Genomic DNA, 16,600 nt, shown 5'->3' with positions numbered 1-16,600 from the left:
ACTATATTGCCAAACGTATTGGGACACCCATTCAAATCATTGGATTCAGGTGTTCCAATCACCTCCATAGCCACAGGTGTATAAAATCAAGCACCTAGGCATGCAGACTGCTTCTACAAACATTTGTGAAAGAATGGGTCGCTCTCAGGAGTTCAGTGAGTTCAGTTGTGGTACCATGATAGGTTGCCACCTGTGCAATAAGTCCATCCATGAAATTTCTTTGCCACTAAATATTCCAAGGTCAACAGTTAGTGGTATTACAACAAAGTGGAAGCAACTGGGAACAACATCAACTCAGCCACAAAGTGATCGGCCACGTAAAATGACAGATCGGGGTCAGCGCATGCTGAAGCGCACAGTGTACAGAAGTCCGCAACTGTCTGCAAAGCCAATAGCTAAAGACCTCCAAACTTCATGTGGCCTTCAGATTAGCACAACAACAATGCGTAGAGAGCTTCATGGAATGGGTTTCCATAGCCGAGCAGTTGCATCCAAGCCTTACCAAGTGCAATGCAAAACTTCAGTTGCAGTGGTGTAAAACATGCCGTCACTGGACTCTAGAGTAGTGGAGACATGTTCTCTGGAGTGACGAATCACGCTTCTCTGTCTGGCAATCCAATGGATGTGTCTGGATTTGGCGGTTGCCAGGAGAACGGTACTTACCTGGCTGCATTGTGCCAAGTGTAAAGTTTGTTGGAGGGGGGTTATGATGTGCGTTTTTTTTTTCAGGGGTTGGGCTTGACCCCTCAATTCCAGTAAAGGGAGCTCTTAAGAGACTGCGAGCCAGGCCTTCTCGTCCAACATCAGTGCATGACCTCACAAACGTGTCTCTGAAAGAATGGTCAAACATTCCCATAGACACACTCCTAAACCTTGTGGACAGCCTTTTCAGAAGAATTGGAGCTGTTATAGCAGCAAAGGGCGGGGCCAACTCAATATTGAACCCTATGGACTAAGACTGGGATGCCATTAAAGTTCATGTGTGTGTGAAAGCAGGTGTCCCAATACTTTTGGCAATCTAGTGTATGTATACTGTGTATACTGTATACACAAATGTTGATGTGGACCTAATGTTTTAGCAGAAATGATTCAAAAAGCAGTACGTGAAAAAGCATAATCACAGAACCAATTTCTCAAAAGACAATATTTGTATTCTAAGCAAAAAATCTATATTGGTATTAATGAACAGTCTTTATTACCTAAGAACACATTTTCATCAGTTGCACAACTACATAAAAATGAAAAGGTGTAGGTAATCCACTAAAAATATATTTACAAAAAAGGAAAATGTTGAGGTAGCTTTGTAATGCACTGAATACTATACATCTAATAATCCAGTTGTGCACAGTTATTCATTTGTAATCCACAGGAAGTTAGCTAAATAAGCAGTGAAAGAAATCAATATAATCAATACATTTAATCCATAAAGTATTATCACTTTGTATCCTAAACATGCCACTGAGGGGAAGAAGAGTGCATTAGGGTCAATGAATGCAAGTAGCTTAAGAGTGTTGCTCTTGGTGACAACTCAAAGTGTACTTTGTGATTTCAGTTATACATGCTGTATTTTACAGAAAGCCAGTTATTGTACATTCTGGGCCAGCCCACTTTACTCACAATATCATGGCCAATGTTAAGTTCACCAAACATGAGAAATTTCTGAACAGTCTTTTGATAAGTGTTCTCAAAATTGTACAAATGCATTTGAGACATTTTGTTGAAGATAGAGTGCTTTAGCATGGGTGACTACAAGCAAATCACAACATCCATTTATTTCCTCTATCATGAGTAGATATACCCTAGTCAGGCATGTCCAAGTGTACTTAAGTCACTGGGCACACCGCTGCAGATTCTGAAGACTTTATTGCTACTTGTTAGGATTTTCAATGATTTATTGCAATTTGCAGTGTGATTTACATTATATTTTATGTAGGAGAAATAGCAAAAAAACGAAGAAAAATCATGCAAAACCTACTTAAGAAATCACACTGCAGCAAATTGACCATGTAAAGACACGGACATTCACATTCATTAGATGTGATTTCAAGTATCAAATTGCACCTAAAATCGCACCGGTATGACTGGGCACTAAGTGTTTGACCAGAAGAATGTGAAAAGAATGGTTACATTGTATTCTGCAACCTCTGCATCAATGCAGTTCAGATTTTGCAGTTCTTAGGAGTAGCTTATCAGCCTTTACCTCATTTCTTCCATTAGAAACACCAAAACAATTAACAGAAGCCCTGTATGCAATTAGCTACATAAACTAATACTGTATATGAGTAGACAGCAGGTGAGTCACATAGGATACTGGCATTCCAGGTTTTAATATAACACTGGGAAGACTATTCTACATTTTGAGGACAAGTAAAGCATGCCTACCAGTGATGCAAAGTGGAAATTGATTGGACCCTGGGACATAGCCCTGTATAAAAGAATTGAATTCTTTTATATAGGTAACTGCACACTGCCGTTATACTGCTGAAGGTTGGCAGCTTTTCAAAGAGGCAGCTTCTGCAACCTTTAAGTGTTAACTTACTAAAGAACCTGATTTAAAGAAATGCACAGATACTAGCAGGCACCATAAGATGCATGAGCTTCAACAGTAACGTTAGACATCGGTCACCACAACAGGTCAACTCTAAAAATGCAAAGGACGGGCATTATATGAGCTGGCTTAAGGAAAAAATCAATGATCAAGTGCAAAAAGCAGCCACCCAATACCACCATTTGGATTTTCAGTTTGGTTTGGTGCAGATTGTACATTGGCAGTACTCTCTTTAATGGCTTATCAAATTAATCAGAAGATAGCTCTCACTACCTCTGTCATTAGTTTATTAATTATTCACTTCATTTATCCATCCATCATATTTTTCTGACATAGCAGACCACAATGCATGGTGGTGCATTAATATGAGTTGTGTTGCAATGCAAGACATGTACATGTGAGGTGCATTGGATTGAAGCATTAGGGTGCCATTGGTAATGAATGGCATTAAAACTCGCTATTGCATGTAACATTGCAGTAACATACTTGTTCTTGATGTGAACTGCATTCAAGAAATCTGAATGGTCCCTTCGCGTTTCTCAAACCTGTCTTCAAGTAACATCAACAGTACATATCTTGTCTCTAACCTGACATATGCAAAGGTGGAGTTATGCATACCTGTATAGACTTCCATAGAGTTCCAAGCATTTGGTAAACATTAACTTAAATCTCCCATTGTTGTCTTCTTTCAAAAACCACTAGTTCCCTGCTCATCCAGTGACTTTCCTGGCCTGCATGCTTGTTCCAGGTTAGTGTCTCAAACTATTAAAGACAAGAAGACAACCAAGTAACCAGCATTTTAAAATGGAGGCCAGCAAAAGGTGATCACACAACTTACTGTGGTCCACTCATTGCACATTCATGGATTTAAAACTAAATTTGCAGTAAATTAAAGTAAAATAATGTGTCTCTTCTGAAAATGTAAAACATCTTTAAAGACTTCTGGTTCCGGCGCTGCATGGATAGGAAGTGATCTGCACAGCTCCTCCAGAGACCACTGAATACCGCCCCTTACAAGACAAGAACCAAGCTGATTAATGCACAGCTGACTTACCGCCCCATGCTGCAGTCACCCAGACTATAGATGGAATGTTTCTCATTTAGAAAGAGGGGTAGATCTCATTCCCGCCCTCATCGGCTCTTAGACACAACAGCTGACACAGATTCCAAGATGGCTGCTGGATAAAGAGAAAGCTGAGGAAGTGCTGGGAGCCCCTACTGAAAATGGCTAAGGGTGAGGATAAAACACACAATAAGATAGCCCAGGTGGTGGTGGATCTGTTAACCCCAAAAATAACACAGGCAGTGGACAAAGCAGTATCACAGGGATTGGAGCAATCACATAGAGACATATCAGAGCATTCACAAAGCCTCACAAAAACAGAGGAAAGAATTTCAAATCTAGAAGATGAGCTGCAAGAAGCTAATCTTACTATATCTAAACAAAATAAAACTCAACAATGTCTTCTGGATAAAGTGGAAGATCTTGAGGATCATTCCAGAAGGAATAATTTGAGAGTAATTGGTCTCCCAGAATCATTTAAATCAAATTTACTTTTGGACGTCTGTTCTAAACGCATTCCTGAGGCCTTGGGAATCAATAAATCATGTACTATAGAAAGAGCACATAGAGTGGGCAATCAACAACAAGACCGTACATCTCCTAGATGGTGAAATTGCTTAACTATATAGATAAAATGTCCATTTTGCAAAACTACAGGAAACATAAATCATTACAATTGGATGGACATAACATTTTGCTGTTTGCAGATTTTTCTGTAGAAGTTATGCGTCAGCATAAAGCTTTTGCACCAATATGCACCAATCTTTTTCAAAATCGTATAAAATTTACTTTGGCTTACCCGGTTATATTATATGTGCAATCCCTAACAGGTGATAATCTATCTTTTAAATCTCCATCTGAAGCTGAAGATTATATTGAATCACTCACAAGTGAACCTCAAAGTCCATCTCATTCTTCTAAGAATATTGGAGATTCTCCTTTACCAAGCATAACATGTTCACCTAAACAGCATTGCAGTCCTTGGAAAACTCCAGCTAAGCGTTTTCGCCCTGTTGGGCTGACAGGACAATCAAAAGCCAGATAAACATTTATCAACATTACACTAATATTGAGATAAAGTTGTGTTCTCTGTGTCTCCAAATTCAACGTGACATAATGTTATTTTGATTCAGTGGTAGCTTTGGAGAGGTTAGATCTGTAAGCAGTTTTTTTTTCATTTTTTCCATGCAGAAAAAAGTGAAGTGCCTTAAAGGTTCTGGTTTTCTTTCTCAGTTTACATCAATTTTTTTATCTTTTTTTTATTATATGTCACAGGATGCAGTCTATTTTTGGATAGTATTTATGATCAAGTCATTGATATACTTGCTATTTATAAATTTTAAAACTTACAGGGATATATGTTGTTTAACATTATATATGCTTATGTTGCTAATGGTAGGTGGAAGTCCTCTATTGAAAAAGTTTTTCACTATTCTCTAACAGTATGCAGATATTATCATGGAATGTCAAGGGATTGAGATCTCCTAATAAGAGAATGAAAGTCTTGTGACATTTAAAATGTCTTCGTGCAGATATAGTTTTGTTACAGGAAACAAATCTTTTAGATTCAGATATAGAACGCATGAAGACGCTATGGGTGGGAGAGGTCATAGGTACCTCTACATCTAGCCTGAAGACAGGAGTAGCAATACTACTATATAAAAATCTCGCTTACAAACTACATTCATACTAAGTGGATGCTACGGGATGTCTATTGACAGCCCATTTATCCATATCTTCTTATCAATTTGCTATAATGAATGTTTATGCTCCCAACTCCCCTGGAAAACATTTCCCCTGGAAAACAGAAATTGAGTGCTTATTGAAAGTTCCTGAGAACATATTGTTGGGGGAGACTTCAATTCTGTGATGGATGTTATGGAAGATAGGTCACTGTCCCAAGCAGGTTTACAGAAAAATTTTAATTCAGGACAAATGGCTCCCTCGCTTTTAAAGCAGACTATCTCTTTAGTCTTTTCAGACATATGGTGATTAACACATCCTTTAGATAAAGATTTCACTTTCCACTCACACCCGCATAATTCCTTTTCTAGGATTAATTATTTTCTTGGTTCGTCTTCTTTATTACTTTTAGTAAAATCAGATGAGATAAAAGACATGGTTATATCTGATTATAACCCTATATCATTACGATTGGAAATCAGACAACATATGGGAAATTTTAGGCAGTGGAGATTCCCATCATTTATGATTAAGAATGAAGATTTTCAGTCATATCTTAGGGAAGGATGGAGTAAATTTGAGTTGACAAATGCAGCATATGTATTAAATCCGAATTTGTTTTGGGAAACAGGCAAATCTTTCTTGAGAGGCAGGATTATAGCATATATGTCTAAATTAAAAAAAACATACAATGTGGGAATATAACAAGGCCAATGACAACCTCAGAAAGGCACACGCAGAATTATTAAAATCACGCAATATGGAAAACAAAAAACGTTGGCATGAGGCAAAAAGACAGTTCTATTTATGGGCAGAGCAACAGGAACCTGTGAGGAATTCACATTCTTCATTGTTCTTTCACAATTTGGAAATAAAGCAGGCAAATTTCTTGCTAGGTTATATAAAGGTTCTTACCAATCTACACATATAAAAGCAGTAAAAAAAAAAAAACTCTTTGGGTTCCCTGACTAATTCCCCCACTGAAATTGATAATATATTAACTGTGTATTATAGGAAGCTATATGAGGAAGATCCTATTGATGATGGCTTGGCATTTGATTTTTGAAAGAATATAGAATTTCTTATATTAACAAGACCATAGCTACAGATATTAAATGCACCTATTGAATTGGAAGAAATAACGAATACTATTAAATATATGGCAAATGGGGGGCGTATGCGCGGTGGCTCCGGGGATGGACGCTCAGTGAAGAGAACTCCGTCCACCCGCCAGCACGATCGCGGCACACTATGACACCAGGGAGTGATTAACAGCTCAATTGGGCCATTAACCCCTTGCCATCCATATGGGCTATGACTCGCAGGAGGAAAACACCGGGCCACCCCACAAAGATGACCAGCTTTTATCCCGCACTGGCACCCTGCAGCCAAGATGGCGCCGGCCCCTGCTGACAGGCTTGTCTGCTCAGCAACAGCAGCAAGGAGAGGATACAGACCACCAGGCTGCATACCATCCAGACCCCAGGTTGAAGGGACAGCTCTACCCCGGAGACCCCGGTGAGTCCTCTCCCCCCCGTCTCCCACAACTAGCAGCCCGGCAAAATCCAGACCCAGGCTGGACACAGGATCACCCCCTGACAGCCTTGTACCTTCTCTCTCAATCACTGCACTATCTGCTTCTGCTCCATCTTTGATTGATTCCTATCCTGCCTCTGACCAACCTATCACTGAGATTTCCATGAAGAACATGCTCCTTTCTCTGTGACAGACTCTACATATTGATCTGACTGCCTCATTATCCCAAATTTCTAATACGGTCCAAAACCAAGAGAAACCTATCCGCCATATCGAAAACAAACTGGGAGAAGTGTGTACCACTCATAACGATCTTATAGATGCACACACAGATCATACAACAGACATCAAACAAATCAAGCTCAAACTGGCAGACTTAGAAGATCGTTCCCGGCGGAACAACATTAAATTCCGTGGGATCCCAGAAACCATCGCCACAGACGCCATTGTACCTTTCATACAACAATATATGAAAAATCTCATTTCCACCCTCACTGACGTGGAATTGGCACATCGAATCCCCAAACCATCATTTTTACCTGTGACGATTCCCAGAGATATACTGGCGCGCATACACTTTTACCACGTAAAGGAGAAAATAATGATTGCAGCCAGACATCCGACCTCCATTCCTCCAGCCCAAGCAAACATTAAATTGTTTGCAGACCTCTCTAAAGCAACACTAACCAATCCTAAGAAGCTCATTAGCATAACCAAAGCACTACGAAACCACAACATCGCATATCAATGGGGCTTCCCTACGAAATTGAAAGTCAAGTACCAAGGCAGATTCTTCACAATCAACTCCCTAGAGGCAGGCATCGAATTACTGAAAACATGGAACATTATACCAGCAGATTCCCATCAGTCAACATCCAACCAACTGCAACAAATGGAAACATGAAGATCATAGCCTTCAATCAAGCATATTACCTCCACGTTCAATTCCCTGGACACAACTCTCTAAAGCAGTAGCTGGCAATCGGCCCCCGATCGATCGAACATACTGATCATCCAAGTCTGTTTCAAGCATGAGCTCTCGGAAGACTCATGCTTTCTCATGACCCCACTTTACAAAGTAGCAGATACTGCTACGCATGTTACTTGCGTTGTTTGCAAGGCTTTTTTACCCCTGGTATTACCCTGGTTCTTACCCCAAGCTACCAGTCATTGTTCGCTAAAATTGCCCTTTTTAATAACCCCCTTCACAAAGTTGAACTCTCAATCAACAAAAGCAGCAATCACATGCTTACAAAACCGCACACCTGATGTTCCATTGTCTCCAATACAAGGACGTCCACTCCTCTTTCTGACATCCGAACCACCAAAACTACAATATTCAAACCATCTACAATCAACAAAATGATTACTATATTCTCGCTAAATGTCCGAGGTCTCAACTCCCCCTTCAAAAGATCCTTGCTCACAAAAGAAATCCGCACTACTCAACCTGATATCATATTCCGACAAGAGACCCACTTCGCCTCTGCAAAAATTCCTAAATTCAACATTCCTCAGTTCTCTACAGTATTTATGGCAACGATTCCCAAAAAGAAAAACGGCGTCATTACAGCCATAAGAGACTCCCTGAAGTTTCAATTTATTGCGGAAATAGCGGATCCACAAGGTCGCTACCACATACTAATCTGCAAAATCAACGACTCTACATATACATTAGTGAATGTCTATGGCCCTAACACCAATCAAATCCACTTCTTCAACAAACTTAACTCCACCATTAATCGACACAGAAATGGCAGACTACTCATCGGAGGCGATTTTAACAGCATCAGCAATCCTCTTCTGGATTCCTCATCCACCAAAAGATCTTCAAAACAATCCTTCAACCAATTTCTCCACTCCAACGATCTCTATGACATCTGGAGATGCCAACATAGTACAGAAAAAGACTATACCTACTATTCTCCACCCCACTCAACCTACTCTAGAATTGATTTCTTCATCACTGATAAATGGACATTGCAACACATCACCTCCTCCGAGATCGGCACTATCACGTGGTCAGACCATGCTCTGATCACAATCTCTCTTGACAGCAAACAACATTCCTCGATACCCCGTTTATGGCGACTGAACTCGTTCCTGCTGAAAAACCAAGACTACAAGCAACAGATTATAGATGCACACAGAACATTCTTCGAATTTAACGACACCCCCAGTTTATCCATAACCACTCTCTGGTCAACATATAAAGCATACATGAGAGGTATTCTGATAAAACTAATTGCCCTCATCAACAAAAAAAGATCCCAACAAATAGATAATCTCCTAACATCAATCAAAATAAATGAATAAAAAAAAAAAAAAATCTCCAGACCCAACAACCTCTGCGTCCTTGACAGCAGATAGAAATAAATTAAGATCCCTCCTACTCCATAAATATGATCTGAATCTCCAAAAAATGAAAGCAAAATTTTACTCACTTGGTAACAAAACCAGCTCGTTGTTAGCCAAATCGGTTAAACAAAAACAGCTGAAATCCAAAATAGCCTCAATTAAACACCCATCTACGAATACCCTGAACACTAATCCCCAAGACATAGCAAACGCCTTTGCAGTATACTACCAAAATCTTTACAACCTCAAAAATGACTTTAACACCATCCAACCAACAACTACATCCATACAACAATTTCTCCAAACGATCAATCTCCCCGGTTATCTTCAGACCAACTTGACTCCATCTCTTGTCCAATATCTCCCAAAGAAATAGAAACGATCATTAAAACACTTCCAATTAATAAATCACCAGGGAGCGACGGATACACTAATGAATACTATCAATTCATGGCCACAGAATTATCACCATACCTGTCCAAACTCTTTAATCATGCTGCCTCCACAGGCTCATTCCCCAAAGACATGTTGCAATCTATTATAATGACCATCCCAAAGCCTGGCAAAGATCCCCAACTAGTCAAAAACTTCAGGCCAATTTTGCTACTTAATACTGATATAAAATGATATGCTAAAATCATATCCCAAAGAATTCTCCCCTACCTACCCACCCTAATACACCCGGACCAAGTAGGCTTCATTCCAGGTCGCCAAGCACCAGATGCTACCAGAAGACTCATATCCCTCCTACACAATTTAGAAAGAACCAACACCCCCTCCTTACTCTTATCCTTAGATGCAGAGAAAGCGTTCGACCGGATACACTGGCAATTCTTACACCTCATGCTTCAAAAATTTGGTATCACAGGTTGGTTGCTGACAGCCATCTTGTCACTGTATTCTCAACCATCTGCTAGAGTTCTGACAGATGGCACACTATCCGATCCTTTCGACATTTCTAACGGTACAATACAAGGCTGTCCACTCTCCCCGATAATATTTACACTCCTTATTGAACCCCTAGCTTCCAAACTCAGAGAGGACAGAACATTCACAGGAATCACACATCTTAACATGGAACACAAAATTAGCCTATTTGCAGATAATATAATATTAATGGTGACTAACCCTAAAAAATCCCTCCATGTGATTCGCTCACATCTACATACTTACTCAACAGTTTCATACTACAAACTCAACGAAACCAAATCTTCCATACTCAACCTTCACATCTCAGCCCAACTCCAAACCCAACTAGCCAAACAATTCCCATTTTCATGGGAAAAAAGTAGCATCCCATACCTGGGAATAAAACGTACACCAACAACAGTCCACCTTTACACAGCAAATCACAAAATACTGCTTGAAAACTTACCCCAAGAACTAAGCACTCTACGCACCTCAGAACTCTCCAAACTAGGCTGAGTGGCAACACTAAAGATGTATATTTTACCCAAAATCTTATACATATTCCGTATACTCCCCTTACCAATCCTTAATTCATTCTTCTCTAAATTACAATCAATCCTTACAAAGTTCCTATACCACCAATCTATTAATAAGACCTACAATTAAAGGAGGAGCAGGACTCCTGCACCTCGAATCTTACTACACGACTGCCCTCTTAGACCAACTATATTTTTGGTGGAATCCTTTGAAGGAAAAAATCTGGTCCATAATGGAAACCCTTCCCTTCCAACCACTTAAACCCCAAAATATACTCTTGTCCCCACCGTCCAAAATCATAGAACCCCACCTAAAACATCCCTGCATTATAGCTTCCCTGCAAGCTTGGCGAGACCTTCTATCCACTAAATTTAAAGATATTAAACATGTACCTACTCCAACCAATATACTACACCTCTACATCCCTTCTTTGGACCTATGTCAATGGACAAAACAAGGAATAATAAATTTAGCAGATCTCCATTTCAACCAATCTTTACACTCCTTCCAATCTCTCCAAACCAAATATAATATCCCTACTACTGAAAATTTTACATACTTAAGAATCGCTCATTTTTTACATACAAATAAATTACCCCACAACACCATACTACCAATCACAGCTTACACCTTTTCACCAGACCCCAATACCCGAGTAAAGGTATTTCCACTTTCTATGTGCACCTCATCAACTCACAGTTCACTTTACTAGCAACCTCCCTAACCAATTGGGAAAAAATCCTTTCAACCCAAACCACCTTAAAATGCTGGGAAAATACCTTCAACATCACTTATAAAGCTACCTGATGTAGCTCCCACTGGGAGTCATATCTAAAAATACTCAACCAATGGTACCTGACCCCGATTAAACTCTCGGTTTACTATCCGAAACATGCTCCTACATGCTGGAGACACTGTGGCAAACTAGGCTCAACAATCCATATTTTATGGTCATGCAAGTCACTTCGATCCTTCTGGAATACTACATTCCAATTAATATCTGAAATAAACAAATCTCCGATAGTCCCAAACCCCTTATTGGCACTACTTCACATTGGAATAGGGAAACTCTCCACCCATTCCAGAACAATTATTACCCACATACTCTTTGCAGCAAAAAATAATATTACTAGATTATGGAATACGAATAATACCCCCTCAATCACTTCATTAATTATAGACCTTAACACCCAATGTCATATGGAAAAACTATCCGCAATTAACACTTCCTCCTACCACAAATTCAACACCCAGTGGACCCGATGGCTAAAACACCCAAAATGTTCTATACAACCCTGACGACATTTCAAGAGACGAAATCATATCCCATACCAAGACTGGTATCTCCTCAATTTCCCAGTTAGATCCTTCCCCCCTTGTTCCTATCTTCCCCCACCTCCCCTCCAATACCCCCCCCCGAAATCTCACCAAAAAAGCTCATCAAATATACACGAATACCTGTGATGATATTGCTAAAACAAGACCAACACCTCATCCATCCAAGAATGGAATTACAACAAAAAGATCAATCATATTTTGTCTATTGTAATATTATATGACTGAATCATTTATCCTTTCCCTGTTTTTCCCGTGTTTACCCTTGAAAAACTCAATAAAAATTATTGAAATATAAATATATGGCAAATAATAAAGCTCCTGGTCCAGATGGATTCACTGCGGAATTCTTTAAGATCTCACAAAATTATATAACAGACACCTTATTGAGAGTCTTCCAACCAATTTTGCAAGGAGGCCCTTATCTTCCAACTGCTTTTCAAGCTTATATTAAACTGACTGAGAAAAAAGGGGAAAGATCCAACTGACCCAGCCTCATATAGACCTATTTCTTTGGTAAATTTGGATGCTGAGATATTGTCTAAGATAATAGCAACTAGATTGGCTGATGTGCTCCCAAAACTTGTACATTCTGCTCAGGCGGGATTTATTAGAGGCAGATCGGCAACTTTAAATATTAGAAAAAACATCATGGCACTGGAATTTGTTAGATCACATACTGAATTAGATACAGCCATAATAACATTAGATGCTGAAAAGTCCTTTGACAATATCAGTCTACAATGGCTTTTTAAAGTACTAAGGGAATTGGGATTTGCAGGACCTATTATAAATCTTATTGAGAATATGTACTCCTCCCCTACAGCAAGATTATGTACTTCGGGATATATATCGGACACTATAAAACTTACAAAAGGAACCAGACAAGGCTGCCCCTTATCGCCTTTATTGTTTAATTTAGCCTTAGAACCATTTTCTAGATATATAAATAACAATTCTAACCTATCAGGCATCAAGATAGGAGATGCAACTAGGCACTATTTGCTGACAACATTTTAATCTTCTCATCAAACCCAAAAGCTGATTTGTTAATCATCAAATAAATGTTTTATAAATTCCGAATTTTATCAAGTTTAAGGATAAATTTCTCTAAAAGCAAAATTCTACATCTAAATTTAATAAAAGCAAAAAGTTGGACCTCAACCTCTTTTTTCTATGTGGCTAGACAATATATTACTTACCTAGGTATAAAAATTGGTAGGGATCCGGCATTTTTGTATTATTTGAACTATCCACCTCTATTTACAATTTTTTTTAAAGAACTAGAGATGCATGAATGAACTTACCGGTGTCAATTTTTGGGAGATGCTATATTATTAAAATGATGTATTTTGCTAAATTACTTTATCCACTACAGACAATACCACTCCTGCTCAAGCACTCTGATATTAATGCTTTTAATAAAGCTATAAACTCTTTTCTGTGGAGATGTAAAAAAACAAGAATTTCTTTAACAAAGTGTCTTCCAAAGTGCGAAGGTGGAATAGGACTACCAAATATAAGGGTATACAATTTGGCGTGTTTGCTTAGGTTTGATGTTGACTGGTTGATAGGATGCCCTAAATATACTAATTATGATTTAGAATTCTTCCATTTAATTTACCGTTGTTCCTGCACAGCAAATTTAATGGTCTCCCACCTAGTATACAACATAGTGTATTGATAAGAGATACTTATATGACTTGGTGTTCAACAAGAAGAATACTTGGACTTCCACCTACCATCTCCAATCAGCTAGGGATAGATAATATCTATAAATCTGTTACAAACATGAGTGATGAAGATAGCAAGCTATAGATCACTAAGGGTATTATAAGAATGTCAGACATCTTTAGAACTAACTCTTCCCCCTCTTTTTGGGAACTTTCTTCGGAATTTAAGATACCATTGTACAATGAACCATACTACAAGCAAATAATATATAATATAAAAAAACTTTTCCACCCAAAGAGAGATCCTTTGTTGATTTCTTTTATTGACAAAGCAATACAGTCAAAATTCTCTATATCGGATCTATACACAAGCCACTATCCCACCAGGGACTACAAGCCACTACCCCACAGCACCTCCAGATGCCGTGCCCTCCAGCACCTCCAGATGCCGTGCCTTCCAGCACCTCCAGACGCCGCGCCCTCTAGTACCTCCAGACGCCGTGCCCTCCAGCACCTCCAGACGCCGTGCCCTCCAGTACCTCCAGACACCGTGCCCTCCAGCACCTCCAGACGCCGTGCCCTCCAGCACCTCCAGACGCCGTGCCCCACAGCACCTCCAGGCGCCGTGCCCCACTGCACCTCCAGATGCCAGCCTACAGCAACCTCAGACTGCCATGATTAGCCAGCAGTAGACCTAGCTGCCCACCACTCTCCCTCCCCTCCCACAGATGAACTCCTCCACCACTGCGCGACAGACTCTCTGCATCTATACGCTCTGATGTGAAACCTTTCACCTCCCTCAATTGACCAGCACTCCGCTCACTCTCCCAATATGCCACCTGCACTCCTCCTCCTCGTACTCCTCTCCTCCATTCACAAAATCTCCTCCCACTACCCCCCTACTCCCCCAAAACAACTATACATCGGACCCTCACTACTTCCATCTCCCCACTACGGCTCTCACCACCTCCTCCTGCTACTCCACTCTCCCACCGACCCACACGCCACCACTAACAGACCCACACGCTCTTGCACATCCCGCTCCCATGCCACCTTTCTCACCCTTCTTCTCCTCCTAACCGCGGGGGACATCTCCCCGAACCCTGGCCCTCCACCACCCACACAGCACCCTCCCGCTTTCACGTCCTGCAGCAACCCCCGCAACTTAGTATCTGTCCCCCTGCTCCCTAAAACCACCACCCCCCCCATTTTCGTGTGCATGCCTAAACGCCCGATCGGTGTGCAACAAGCTCACCGCCATCCAAGACCTCTTTGTTTCCCTTTCCCAAACCCCCCCTCTATCCTTCTCCTCCTTCGAGGCCCACTGCATCCGGCTATTCTCCCCAACCCCCCTGAAGATTGCCGTAATCTACCGGCCTCCTGGACCCGTATCCCGCTTCCTTGATGACTTTTCCTCCTGGTTACCCTTCTTTCTTTCCTCCGAGCTACCCATCATCATCCTTGGGGATTTCAACATCCTGTCAACATTGAAAACCCGGCCACATCCAAACTCCTTCACTTAACCTCCTCCTTTGCACTTGCACAGTGCATACAATCCACCACCCACTCCGACGGAAATATCTTGGACCTTGTCTTCTCCAACCGCTGCGCTCCCCACAACCTCACAAACACCCCCTTCCCGCTCTCTGATTACAACCTTATTACCTTCTCTAGCTCCTCGTCCTCTACCTACCCCTCCAAATGTCATACTACCACCAGCCGTAACCTCCGTAACCTGAACCCTGCCCCTCTCCACTCTGCAGCTGATCAACTCCATGACAGCATCTTCCCCCTGCCCTGCCCTGACCTGGCTATGACTGCCTATAACAATGCGCTGTCAACAGCCCTTGACTCACTAGCGCCTTTAACCACACGAAACATCAGACCCCGACCGCTCCAGCCCTGGCAGACTGATCACACCAAAACTCTCAAATGATAGTCGTGCCCGGGAGCGACTATGGTGCAAAACCAGATCCCAACAGGCCTTCACCCGGTATAAATCTGCCTTCCACACCTACACCTCTTCCCTCCATGCCGCCAAGCAAGCCTACTTCCTGAACCTCATCAAGACCCTCTCCTCCAATCCTCGCCAACTCTTCTCCACCTTTAACTCTTTACTCTCTCCGCTCCCACCTCCACCCAGCACCTCACTCACCACCCTTGAGATTGCCAATCCCTTCAAAAACAAGATTTACACAATTCACAAGGACATCGCCGCAGCTCACACTCCCTCCAAACCCGTCCCCTCTCACACAGCTACCCCCTCATCACCCCTCTCCCTCGACACAATCCGCAGAGACTTCATCGCTGCTCAAACTCCCTCCAACCCTGTCCCCTCTCACACAGCTGCCCCCTCATCACCCCTCTCCCACGGCCCCACCACTGCTCTGACCTCCACCCCACCCACCATTCCTCACACTGAAGCCCCCTCTACACTCCACACCTTCGACCTTACTACCATCGAGGAGGTCCCCTCACAACTCCTACGACCTCCATCCCCCTCCATCCTACGCTCCCTCACCCACATCTTTAATCTCTCCCTCTCTTCCGGCACATTCCCCTCCCCTCTGAAGCATGCACACATCACCCCCGTACTTAAAAAGCCCTCACTGGACCCCAATGACCCGAACAACCTCAGACCCATCTCCCTGCTCCCATTCACATCCAAACTCCTCAAGCGCTTAGTCTACACTCACCTAAGCTCTCACCTCAACGACAACAACCTCGATCCACTACAGTCCGGCTTCCGTCCCCTACACTCCACCGAAACTGCCTTACTCAAACCCTCCAACAACCTTCTAAACGCCAAAGCTAATGGCCACTATTCAGTGCTCCTACTCCTTGACCTCTCCGTGGCCTTCGACACAGTCGACCACCCCCTCCTCCTCAAAAGACTACACTCCCTCAGCCTCAGAGATTCTACTCTCTCCTGGCTCGCATCCTACCTATCACAACGCT

The sequence above is a fragment of the Staurois parvus genome, unplaced genomic scaffold (genome assembly GCF_062004578.1).
Source record: "Staurois parvus isolate SC_StPar_1 unplaced genomic scaffold, SC_StPar_1.0 ptg000136l, whole genome shotgun sequence".
NCBI classification, from domain to species: domain Eukaryota; kingdom Metazoa; phylum Chordata; class Amphibia; order Anura; family Ranidae; genus Staurois; species Staurois parvus.
Note: the sequence above shows the minus strand (reverse complement) of the source record.